Source organism: Haliotis asinina, chromosome 9 (genome assembly GCF_037392515.1).
Source record: "Haliotis asinina isolate JCU_RB_2024 chromosome 9, JCU_Hal_asi_v2, whole genome shotgun sequence".
NCBI classification, from domain to species: domain Eukaryota; kingdom Metazoa; phylum Mollusca; class Gastropoda; order Lepetellida; family Haliotidae; genus Haliotis; species Haliotis asinina.
This window is the reverse complement of record NC_090288.1, coordinates 24,708,396-24,722,045: the sequence shown is the minus strand read 5'-3', so window position 1 is coordinate 24,722,045 and position 13,650 is coordinate 24,708,396. Positions and strand designations below refer to the sequence as shown.

Here is a 13,650-nt window from a genome sequence, read left to right as displayed (position 1 = left end):
GTGATATATTATTTTCTCGGTTTCCATGGAAAAGTTTCAGACCAAACTTCATAGATATATTAATCTCAACCTATTGTTGTGCCTTTTGCTATCTACAGAGGGTTTTTTTTGTTTTTCCATGGAACATCTTGGTGTTGTTCCAATGGAGGAGAGGTGGGCTTCATTTCCGGAGCAGAACTCAAAAACTGTTCAGTATTTTTCTGTAAAACTTGGTAGATATGTGTGGCAGACCCCAAAGTGGTGCCTTTTACTATTTACAGGCTTTTGTGATTTATTATTTTCTCGGTTCCATGAACATGTTGCTGACTTCGTTTTGGGAGCACAACTCGAAAACCATTTCATGTCTTTCAAAGGATCTTGGCAGATATATGAGACAGAACTTGAAATGGTGACTTTTTCTGATTACAGATATATGGCATTTATATGTTTCATGAATTCCATGGAAACAATTCAGACTTGGTCTAAAACACAATATGTAACTGTCAGATGATTTGTCCTTTCAAATATGTGGGGGCCGGGGGGATATGTCATCTTCTGATGACTCTTGTTCACAACAGCTGTCATGATTTCAGATTTGTCCAAAGCTGTAAACAAAATAGTTTACCCCCTAAAATGTAGATGAATTCTGCACAGACCCTCATATCTATACCTACTATTACGTCATGGAGACGCGCCGCTCTGATTGGTTGAAATTTCGTTTGCGGTTGAGAATTGTGCACTGTTGTCAAAAAGATTGATTTTAGGTAATAAAAGATGAGCAGTTTTAATGACTCTGTTTCATTTATAACAATGTCAGTGAGTGATTTATGTATTTGCACCCCCTAGAGTATACGTGATCTTTAACCACACATCGCGCTTGGCAGCTTCTGTTGCTTTGCAGTCTGAACACCTCTCGCTGCGAAGCCATATCTTTTTGGATAGTAGGGACTTGGAGTTACATGCTTGATGTCCATTCATCTGTGAAATGCTTGAGCTCCTCAGACACGTTTTCGGGACATCATTTCGGTATCGGACATTTCAATCTCTCAATGATTGATGCACTTGTAGTACCAGAGAGTTTTTCAAACTCCAGCCACCTGCTGTAGTAGTCAACAATGACTATGTAGTTGCTAAATAAATCAGCCCCAATCACTTCCCATGGATACACAGGAGTTGCTCTGGGAATCAAAAGTTATTTCTGATTGGCTGGATAGCTCTCTTGGCATATATCACATCTTGATATCATGTCCTCAATATCAGTACCCATTCCTGGCCAAAATAAGATGTCCCATGCCCAGACTTTGCACTTTTCAATGCCCATGTGACATGTCAGCTCTCATGGATTTCAGCACTACTATTTTTTGGCCCTTAAGCACAATCCAGTTGAACACAATCTGGTCTCTGTTTTTTCCATTAAAGGTAAGACTGAAGAGTCACATTCACTGTTTCGCAAGCCATCCATTATGGACAGTTTTGATTAGACTTCTCATACATGCATAATAATAATGACCTTCAGTCACTCAAGCTTGTGATCACTGACTGGCAATTCTCACTTAACTGAATGGATTCGCATCTCCATACCTTCAGAAATGGAACTGTCTACATCAGGTAGGCATTTCCTGGACAGGGTGTCTGCAAGGGATATGTCTTTGTCTGCTTGATGTATGACTATGATCCTGTACTTCTGTAGCTGCAGCATCATACACTGAAGTTGTGGCAGTGCTAGTGAGAGTGACTTCTTCATGATCTTGTGATCACTTTCTATGGTAGTGTGGCGTCCGTATACATATTGGTGCAAACAGGATTGCATGCATCCCTTTTTCAATCTGAGCATAATTTTGGTCTGTTGAGGTCAGGGACCAACTGGTCTGCCTTTCTGTAATAGGGAGGCACCAAGTCTGTGTTTCGACTCATCAGTTCCTCTTAAGGGTCATAGTATGCCTCTACCTGTTTTTTGCCATGGTAACAAGAAATAACAACCACTTTTTCCGTAACTTCTGGCATCATGCTCTTTATCTGAGCTTTAGAAACACATGAACAAGCAATGTCCACTGATTTGGTAAGTGTCAAATCTTTACCTTCCTGCAACAATTTTCACGTACATTTTGTGAATTTATGCCAAAAACTATGGCATCTCGCACCATTTCCTCACTGTCATGGAATTCACAGTCCTGGGCAAACATATCTACACTTACTGTAGGTGACTGTACCCTATTCTGGAATTTCCATCATGCGACAATCAGGTTAAACTTTGGACTGGCGTATGCTTGAAAACTATCGTAAAATGGTTGGAGCTTTTTGCGATCTTCACCAGTAATTTACAAAGTGTTATCAATGTCACAGCCTTTGTCACCGGCCCATACAAGAAGGTAACTTACTTTAACCTCTTCAATCGTCGAAGCAAGTGGTCCCCAGAAAATGTTAGAAATGTTGTTGTTGCCATTCTTCACAAGGGTTTGATGCCTCCCAATTCATGGTTGGATTAGAGTGAGTGAGTGAGTGATTGAGTGAGTGAGTGAAGTTTTACATCGCTTTTAGCAATATTCCAGCAATATCACGGTGGGGGACACCAGAAAATGGGCCTCACACATTGTACCCATGTGGGGAATCGAACCCAGGTCTTCGGTGTGACAAGTGAACGCTTTAACCACTAGGCTACCCCACCGCCCCCGGTTGGATTAGACAAACTTGTCATATCCATTGGAACATTATAGTATATAGCGCTTCTGACACCGTGTAGTATTCCTTGGGATTCAGTATACAAGTTCGTCCATAAGGAGGTCTTATTAACTCCAGGGAATGAGAAACAAATAGCAAATTTCAGTAGCAAATTCAAAGAGATGTCTTTATTCCTGCTCATACTTCACATCTTCACCTGTTGGGATGGTATCTTTGTCTGACACTTTCATGCAGGAATTCATATAATATTTCAAACACAATTCATAATGCATGTTCACAAGCGCTGATGTCAGGATGAAAAGGCTTTTTAGAAAGGTGGGTCTCTAACAGTGCTTGAAAGGTTGAAAGTTCCTTTATTTGTCTCAAATGTGTTGGGACATGATACCACTCTGAGGCTGCAGCATAAGAGAAAGTTCTTTAACCAAATTTAACTGTTCAAACTTAAGGAATACACGGAAGATGATGTTCTCAGAGTGGAGGGATCTTGTTGGTTTGTATGGAGAAAGGAAGTTGGGCAGATATTGAGGTGTACTCTCAGAGCACAGGCAAAGTGTAGCACAAAATGAGTTGCGCAGCAGAGCGAAACTGACCAGTCTTCGTATATGCGAGTTTCGTTCTGCTGCGCAACCCATTTTGCGCTACACTTTGCCTGTGTTCCAGAGAGACACCTGAAGGCAAGAATGCAGAGTTTCAAAGTGATGCAAAGGGATGGGCCACCAATGGAGGTCTTTCAACCCAGGGGTGATGTGAAATGACTTGTATGAGAGAGTGACTATGCTTCCTACTGTGTTCTGCACCCATTGCATTCTACCACTCTGGGATTTTGTTGCACCAGCAAGGAGGCTGTTGCATTAATCTAGTCTTGTCATCACCAGTGAGAGGACAAGGATTATAGCTGATGCCTTTGTGAGAAGTTTCGGATGTTGCCAATGTTTCGGAGTAGTAGGAAGCATGTCCTGCCCAAATTGGTAATGTGCAGGTCCAATGACAACTCTGGATCCTCCTCCCCTGCACGATGCGCAAATGTTTCTTCCAGACAGAAGTCAGTCATGTAATGGTGGCTGCCATTTCGGATCTAAGTCAATGTAACACATGTTTTGATTGGGTAGAAAGATTGGAGATAATTCATGTTGTGATTTTACGAGAATTGGGAAATAACTTAAGGTATGACTGCCATTTGCTAAGGATGCTTGAATCAGCACACACAAAAAATCGATCTGATCCTCTATAATTATGGCAAGCAAACGTAATGATAGGAAACAATCCCAAAAAGAAAAGATTCCTTGTGCTTCTGGACTGAAGATATCTGCAACAGACATCTCTTACCAAAGGAGAATATGACTCATCTACATCAGTCTCGATCAATGTCAAGCATGGTGACACAAGTACAGTCATGTCAGGTACGGACGAATTGAGGCCTTATTTAAATCGGAGGTCAAAAAACATACTATTGAAGTATGTGCATGAATTGACTCAATGTTATGGAACTTGCCAAGAGAGTTATTTAGGTGGAATCGGGTGTTGACTTTGGATCAAAGGTCATTACTCATGTGGAAATTCCTATGACACAGGAGCTCTCTAAATTGTGTGAAAAACTAAGATCTACTCCAGAAAATCGAACCTGTTGGTTTTTGGAGCTGCTGATTCTGTTGGTCCTTCAGACATCAATATGAAATGCAGAGATTTCTTCAAAGCAACTCTGGGACTTGACAGGGATGTTGTAGACAATATGCTCTGATGTCAACATTCATCGTCTTCCTCATCACACACAGATTGATGTGCCAAAGCCTATCGTAATCAAGTTTGTTAGAATGATCGACAGGAATCTAGTGATGAAACCCACTTTCACTAAATGAAAGGAGCTATCAATGCAGGAAGTTAGCATACAGTCCAACTTATCAGTTGACATGAAAAAACGGAGAGGGTGGTTAGTGAAGAAGGGCAGAGAACTAAAACGCAAATTTGGGCTACACACAAAGGTCAGAGAGCAGGGGTTGTCAGTTAATTCGAAAGGAAGGACAGAGGAATTGGAGACCTATCCGAAAAGACGAGGAATTCATGGTAGCTGAACTTTAGTGTATTGCAGTACATATATTTCTGGTCAAACAAGAACTGGGAAATATGGCCCTGTTAGAACAAAAGCTAGGTGAGAATATATGACATAAATAACCTCTGTGGGAAGAGAATGCATTTACTAGTACCCTTAGAGTAAAGTAAATATAAGTGTCGTTTAGTATGCCCATGACCTGAATAGGTCAGTGGTATGCAGTTGTACAAAGATATTCCGTTCATCTGCGCAAGACTCTTTTGTTCAGCTAATCACTTGAAAATATTGGTTAAGTTGTTTTCAAATTTGATTACCACCGTGTTTATTCTGAAGACGTGCTGTGCAAATTTTGATTGTGAATTGTTTTCAAGAATTATCACAAATTACATCCTATGAAGTTTAGAAGGCCCATGAATGTAATTCTTATGAATTAGTCCCACTAGCACTTTATTAAGAGTCCATATTTTTTGTTGTCTCTCTTATCCTAGTGGTTCACCAAGTGCTGTCTACAGGAGTTTATTCCCCAGTGTCACTTGTTTTCTGAAAAATGTAGTCAGAACTCTTTTTTTAAGGTTGGGTGTCCTATTTAATTTCTGTTTGTGAATCTAAGAGCTCTTAATACATTTCGTCCACTGTCTTGGTTACATAAGAAATTGCTCAGCCTGCAGGAAATTCGTGCCCCACTGAGATTGCTGGCAATATATTGACACTCCCTGTCTGAGGCTTGTCAAGCACTATCAGCTTTGAGAAGATTTCTCTGATTTTTGAAAAGGTCAAGAAAAAAAGATGATGATGAACCTACACTTCATGACTCTGGCCTGTCAAGATGCCTTTACACCAAGTTGATCATAGACTCTGGGGATGTAGGCATTCCTTGTGTCCTTCTGTCCTTCTGTCTGATCATGGTCTGATCCCTATCCATCCCTCTGGACAGATTGCCCAAGAGGAAGACTTAGCAGAAGGATAGTTTGTTGAGTGTTCATTGAGTAGAAGTCATGGATGACACTGTCCGTAAGGCTGATCCTGTTGGAGGAAATCATAGCAGAGAAGACAGGATGAGTGATAACAGTACATGTGCACAAGCAGCTCATCATGTACAACATTGACTTGACTCACCTCTGACTTCAATAGCACAGACATCAGTTATAGACAACAATCATATGCGGAAAATGCCCATATATGACTGCTGTTTCAGGGTCCAGTTGGTGGCAGTTTATTTATGCAGAAAACTGGAAGATCATTATGACCAATCAGTGGATTCCCAAAGTTATCAGGGAAGAATGTCACCTACAATTCGCCAAGAGGTTCTAACTGATGACACTCCCAGAAGGATATTAGGTTCAGCTCTGGCAACCCAAGTTTTCAGCTGACAGCCATGGACCAGCAGTTGGACAAAAGGGCTGTTATCAAGTTGGATTCTTTGGATCCTTGTCCAATATTAAGGCACCCCAGGATAATTATTGATCTGTAGATACTCAACTGAGAATACCTGAGACCTCCCAAGTTTTGGATGGTGCCATATGGGACCTCAGACAAAGAGTCCCTATGTTGGACTCTAATTTCCATAGGCCAAGAGAGTGTGTATCTACATGTTTTGATTCTTCCAGACTCTCGGAGATGTATTGTACCTAGGCTTTGATGTTAGTGGAAGATTTAAAATTCTAGGATCTACCTTTCAGAATATCAGTCAGCTATTCATGGTGATCACAGTTCCAGGCCTATAGCTGGTATATTTACGTCTCCAATATGTAAGGACTCTCGAGTGACGGGATGATTTTCTCCCTCTAGACACCAACATGGATGCCTGTTTTGAAGAGTGTCCACGGCTGCCAGCATTCTTTAGGTATTTAGGGGTCCAAGTTCACAGAGTCCTAGTTTATAGAAAATAGTTATCGAGAGGTCAGATCTAAGACAGAATAGTTCCAGGGATCTCCTTACTACACCTTTGTACATTAGGAGTGCTATTAGGAGCACTCACTCTATGCAGGATTTTACACCCATTTGCATCTCAAGACTAGATCAACCAACATCCATGGACAAAACTGTAGTCAAAATGGAGTAACATTTTCTATGTACACCCTGCTGGGAATGCTGAACTCATTTGGTACTTTGTGATAGTAATTTGATGGAGAGGAGATAACTTAAAATCTGTTTTTCTTGTCATCTCAAAATCTAAATATGGCTGCAAAAAGTCGTGTACCCATGCTTCAAACCATTCAAATTTAAAATTGAGTTGTACAGTAAAATATATACATAGTTCACTGATTCCTTAACCCCCTGGATGCCACAGGGACATATATGTCCTTCCTCTACATACCTCACTTGGAAGTCCAATAAAATTCTAAATATACCACGCATATATAAATACTACACAGTTTTGAATTCTGCGGAAAATTCCCAGTTTATTGATACCATCCACTATCATCTCAGACCAAGCTAAAGTGCTGAAAATCGCCTTTCAAAATAGGCTTCATCGTAAATGTCGCCATTTTTCAAACTGTACAAAATCGAGATTAACAGCGTTATTTGCAGTATGTTTTGAAATGTGAAAATCGGATAATTACTGGGAGTAATGAAGTTCAAAAATAGCATATTAATGATCACTGTAACAAGTTTTAATGTAACCAGGAATGATAATTCTGAAACGTCACCGATGTACCCAGAATCGGTTGGGATGTTTTCGAAAATACACTTACACGAACGCCGAAGTGCGCTTTCCGCCATATTGGATAGTGTTTACAAAATCACGTTTCGAGAAGGCCGGTACTGAGAAGCCCATTACATCATGTATACTTCATAGTTAGCTGCGACAAATGCATCATTGAATTCCCCATATATCTTAGAATCAAATTACAAATGGTCTTTGTCACCAATACCAACTGTCTAGACAAAACGAAACGAAATATATTTAGTATGAAAACGAACGCTGTGCTCGAAAGACAGCGCTTGACTGAAATGTAAACAAAGAAAAATTCCAATTTTACACTGCGTAGCATTTTCGGAAATTTCCCAACATCCAGCTCTCTAATCATTGCTTACAATGGCTCAATACGCTTAGTATATTCAGGGGAAGAGTATCGTGGCAAAAAATAGCAAATTGAAAATAGATACAATGAAATAATTTGGTAATTCATAAGAAACTGTCAAACTTTCAGTGCAGCGTGACGCCATGACTGACGCAAAATCACGCAGAACGACAACGGTACTTATCGGCATTTCTGGCTTGTTCCGTCATTTACAATGTAAACGATAAGAACATATCACAATACACAAATAGTCAGAATAATTCTGATTACTTACATCTCACATTTATATACAAAAGATCCCTGAATCAAGCAAAAAGTCGTCGCAAAATCCCGTGTACCGTTCTCAGCGAAGCCGCCATTTTGAAAGAAATCTGTCATCGGTAGTGATGTCATACGTCAACATTGTTGCACATATTAGGCAATTTCTTTGAGGTGAAGGTCGGTTGAACAAGAGTAAACACAATGCCCATACCATTCCGATTGCACTTTTTGTATTGTGATGTATATTTTGCGCATCGTTGAGATATTTTTTCATGAAACTGATTTCAGTATCTACATATATCCATGTTCAACACCATATCATGTGTGGATATAAGGTATCCGTTTTTATTCTTTGAAAGCTTTTGATTGTTTTAATAATATCTACATGGGAAATTGACTCAGTAAGTGTATTATACCACATTTTAAGCCTCTACACAAGTGTTGGAAGATCACACGTAGCCATTACTGCAACATGTGCTTTAGTTCACGTGATGTGCAATATTCAATACGTTGGGACAAATATTGCAGTTACATATGAACAGGTTAATAAACAGCGATTTAATTCCAACTTAGAAGTAAAACGGATAATATTAATGAAAATGATTTGTACATTTTATCAATTGTAGGGGCACACATACTACTGTTTAAAGGAATTGTCTTGTTCATTGTATTGGTTTGTGTCGTTTTTATAGACAAAACTATTATGAATATTAATTGACCAGGTGCGACTTTGTCAAAACGTTTCATGATTCATTATCATTGTTTTTCGATAATAAAGTCAATTCAAATGCGATTAAAATATATCTGATGGCAGAATGTCTAACTCAAACAATATTTATACGGAAATTGTTAAAAATATATACATCAGGTCAAGTCTTAATTTCGACAAGCATTACGTCCATTTTCTAATACTCTCTTTGTACCTTTCATTGCATACTTATGAAGGGAATTGATTTCATAATCATGAGAAGAAAAGTCTTTTTCCTAAATGAATACTCAATGAATATTCAGGTGTTGTGAAATTTTCATTTAAGCTAAATTGATGCTAGGCAGGTGCGCGTGTTGCTCACAATAAGATATGTAGTAAAACCGTGTAATTGTTGATATATTCAGGACACTATTTCAGTGATAAAACCATTCATTTTATATTTTGGCTAAAAAGTGTTGAATTCTGACACAGAAGCCGATATCTTTTACACATTGAATGGAAATTAGGTTAGATATATACTAATCAGCAACCAGAGTAGTCTTTTTCCGACGTCACAAAATGCACAAAACATGCTGTGACGTCAACTAAAATGTCGCATTATTTTCAGTTATTTCATTACGTTTGAAAATGTGGCTGTTACTCTGTTAATAATGATGCAAAATTAATAAAAATACATATACACAAACAGGAGAATATGGGAATCTAAGAACTAAAATATGTATCGGATAGGGACATCCAAATCGCTATTGCCTGATTTTTGATGTAGTACACTTGCATCTTTTCTTACAAATTGTGAAACTACCAAAAGGTATCCTCTCACATTGGGGAAATTTGTATTGGAATAGTTTGGTTCACTGTGAACAAAACATCACGAAAATGTACTGTCCATATCCACAGCAAATTCTCTCCATGTGAACTGAGTTACATTGACCTAATGTAAACCATAGCTGAGTTATGCCCCCTTATCTTTATACGTGCATGACCTCTCTGTCGACGTTTGACGTCATAGTAGAAAATCGATTTTTGACATTTATTGCGGGTCATTTGTGATTTTGTGAGTATGACGTTATGCATTAACACATACATCCATTTCATATACACTCATGTCGTTCAGATATCAAGCTGTATTTTCTTCACTCACACTTTCCGTAAAGATGCCAAATTAAAAAAATCGTAGCAGAGTGCTTTTATTGGTGCACGATAAAAAACTGAGAAATTTACTGTTTTTTAACACACACAAAAGTTTTGAACAACTTTTAGCAGTGTCTATTTCTCAAACCCCTGAGGTAGCCGCAATTATATTTATACCAACGGTTAGGAAATCAAATATTCTACATGTCTGTGCAATTTCATAGCCGTACGCAGAACCTGGGCCACGCGATCGCAAATCTCGCACAACGCTCACTTTTCAAACGTTACGAAAATGTGCGCCTGAAAAAAAAACTCGGCATCCAGGGGGTTAAAGGAGAATATGAGAGAACTTCAGTAATTTTCTGTGTGAAAGATACAGTCATCAGAAACTTATACCCAAAGTTTCATTAACAAATTATGCTTATTTACATCTTAATCGTGAAAACAGTTTCTGTTATCTCAGCTTCGACTGTTATGCATATTCTGCTGGAAGTCACATGACTTTTCCGCTCGTGAAGTCAAATGTGACTAGTGTCTGAAGACCAAGCGCTCCAGTAATACAAGCCGTGTTGTCCCTGACGTTTTAGCAAATGGTACGATGATTTATTCAGTTACCTGGGGATGTTTGACTGTTGAAGGAATGGAGGAGTGTTATGCAATAAGGTATTATTTTCAGATGCGTAACTGCATGTGTTTGACGGTTGTTGGTGTCTGATGGTTGTTATACAATGTGTGGTCACTACAGGTGTGCCAATTTGATATCATCATGGTTTTCATCCTTGTGTTATTGTGTCTCATATGCCTAAAGAGGCCATACTCTTTATCACAGTTTGACACAGTGTAATAAACTATTTCCTCTGTATCAGAATGAGAATCAATCAACTTTACCCATCAAACATAAAATGCGCTTATTGCTTCGAATGTTTTACAAGACGATTTGGTACAAGACAAATTCAAATGAATGCAAGAATAAAATGGTACCTATTGCATGGATTGTAAGATGTGAAAAAATGTCAACAGCGTTAAAAGCTAGACAGCAATTAGTGCTTCATGAATAAAGGGGATGCTAGTTATTATGGATGCATAGAAAAGGTACAAACTACATACTTAAAATCGTTTCGAAACATTTGCAAGTGTGCATCAAACAATGCCATATTGGGTGGGAATGGTAGATATGTGCACGTTTCTACTCAAAGGCATGTTTTGGTTTAAAGAATAAAGAATGGAATCACACTGCCTTCCTCACTAATGTTATTTATTCCTATACAAAACTTGATGAACATGGTAAGCATACATATGTTTCACATGGTGTCACTTATTTTTCACAATTGGTCCTTCATATGTTTGGATAGAGCAATGTGCAGGAAAAATGTGAAGGAAGTGATAACACCTTGATTCGTGACATTCCGTAACTTACATATTGCATTGCATTAGTTTAAAGTTAATTTATTGAGAAAAAAACCCATTGTACTAATGAAAGCATTCCTGTATGCACTATGTATGTATGTTGTAATCTATCAGTTCTTGAAGATGAGTACCATGTATTATTTGTATGTGAAAGGTATTCGCATCTCGGAACAAAATAATTATAAAAGTCTGTCTGTCCTCGGTACAAAAAAAATACCCAAACCATAACTTCTGTCGCAATTTTCATGAAACATGTGTTTTCCTTTTCACGAAGATGTACATATGTTCTTCCTGTCACATATTCCATTTTTCAATATTTTTCTGCAAAACTTAGTAGACATGTGTGGCAGACCCCAGAATGGTGCCTTTTGGTATTTAAAGGTTTTTGTGATGTATTATTTTCTCAGTTTCCATGGAAACAGATCAGATCTTGAAATGGTGTCTTTTTCTGATTACAGATATATGGCATTTATATTTTTCATGAATTCTGTGGAAACAATTCTGACTTGGTCTAAAAACACAATGAGTAAGTCTCAGATGTTTTGTCCTTTCAAATATGTAGATACGTAGGGGCCGGGGGATATGCCATCTTCTGATGACTCTTGTTTGAATTACCAACTGTGTTTTGTACCAAACATAGTAAATATTTTAATGTTGCAATAACACTAACATGTACATATAGTATGTGTCGATGCAAGAAATTGCTTTCATCAATCAATTAGGTAACATTATCTACTTTACATCATGAAAAATTAATAGTTTCAACTTAGTAATCTTTTAAGTTAGTAGCTTAATTTATGTGAAACCTATTCGAGCTTGGATGTATAATTAATTGTGTTTACTATTCATGCTTTCTATTAACGGATATATGCAGCACTTGCTGTGAGAAACTGTCTATTACTTGCCACATAAACATGTCACTCGCTGTGAGTAGCTGGTTAATATGCCCCATATATGCGGCTCTCGATCTTAATGAGTAAAAGAATAATAACACTAACGTTAGTCACTGTCAAAAACAACCTTTTTCAAAATCAGTGTCAGTGTCACGACATCTGCATTTCCAGTCTGATTTAGGGTCACAACTTAGGTTGGGTTAACTATTTAACTCCGACCTGAGGCATATTATAATGAACCTTGGAAACTTTCCTTGCTGCATTTAGTGAGTCAAACGCTGCAAAACACATATACTAAATTTGGAAGCAGGATGTATGTAATCAGTGTTATGAATTAGTCTTCACATTGAAATGTATGAAATATGTGTGATACAAAGTGTATGTGGTGTCATCACCCCTATGGGTGCTATTTCCTATTTACAGATTTTTGGCATTTATAGTTTTTTTGTTTTTCCATGGAACATTTTGGTGTAAGTCTTATGGGCTTCATTTCCGGAGCAGAACTCAAAAACCGTTCAATATTTTTCTGCAAAACTTGGTAGATATATCAATCAGAACCTGAAGTGGTGCATTTTGCTATATACAGGTTTTGGTGATTTATTATTTTCCCTGTTTCCATGGAAACGTTTCGGACATAGTCTCAAAAGTGAGAGGTGTGTTTTGTTTCCGGAGCAGAACTCAAAAGCCGTTCAATATTTTTCTGCAAAACTTGGTAGATATATCAGTCAGAAGCTGAAGTGGTGCCTTTTGATATGTACAGGTTTTTGTGATATATTATTTTCTCTGTTTCCATGGAAGCGTTTCGAACATAGTCTCAAAATGGCGGGATGGGCTTCGTTTCTGGAGCAGAACTCAAAAACTTCTTAATATCTGTCAGAGTGGTGCCTTTTGCTATTTTTTCTGATTTATTATATATATTTTCTTGGTTTCCATGGAAATGTTTCGGACTTAGTCTCAAAATAGAGGGATGGGCTTCGTTTCCAGAGCAGAACTCAAAAACCATTCAATATTTTTCTTCAAAACTTTGTAGATATATCAGTCGGAACCTAAAGTGGTGCCTTTTGCTACTTACAGGTTTTTGTGATTTCAAATTTTCTTTGTTTCCATGGAAACGTTTTGGACTTTGTCTCAAAATGGAGTGATGGGCTTCGTTTCCGGAGCAGAACTAAAAAACCATTCAATGTTTTTCTGCAAAACTTTGTAGATATATCATCTTCTGATGACTCTTGTTATAAACAGGATCAGAAACCTTGTCAAGGGTTTTCACATCCAAACTGTATCATTATGGATTTGGATTTTTTAGTTTTATGGGTGTCTTCCTTACCTAGTTTGGGGTATTCAGTCTACATGTGGACTTCAGAAAAATAGTTCATGAATATTTGTGAACATTATCAACAATGATAATAATTCATGTAATACTACTGCTAATGCTCTTGTGGATAGTGCTTCAATGACTGGGCAAAAACAGAACACAAAATCCTAAGAAATCTCACTAGATCTGTGAATTCAAAATACGAG

At 38.0% G+C, this 13,650-nt stretch overlaps 1 protein-coding gene across 2 annotated transcripts in view; it reads left to right on the top strand.

Moving 5' to 3' along the window:
• Positions 1 to 13,650, top strand: part of LOC137296276 (putative GTP-binding protein 6) — a 62,946-nt gene that overhangs the window by 44,366 nt on the left and 4,930 nt on the right. The gene's annotated exons all lie outside the window — the stretch shown is intronic.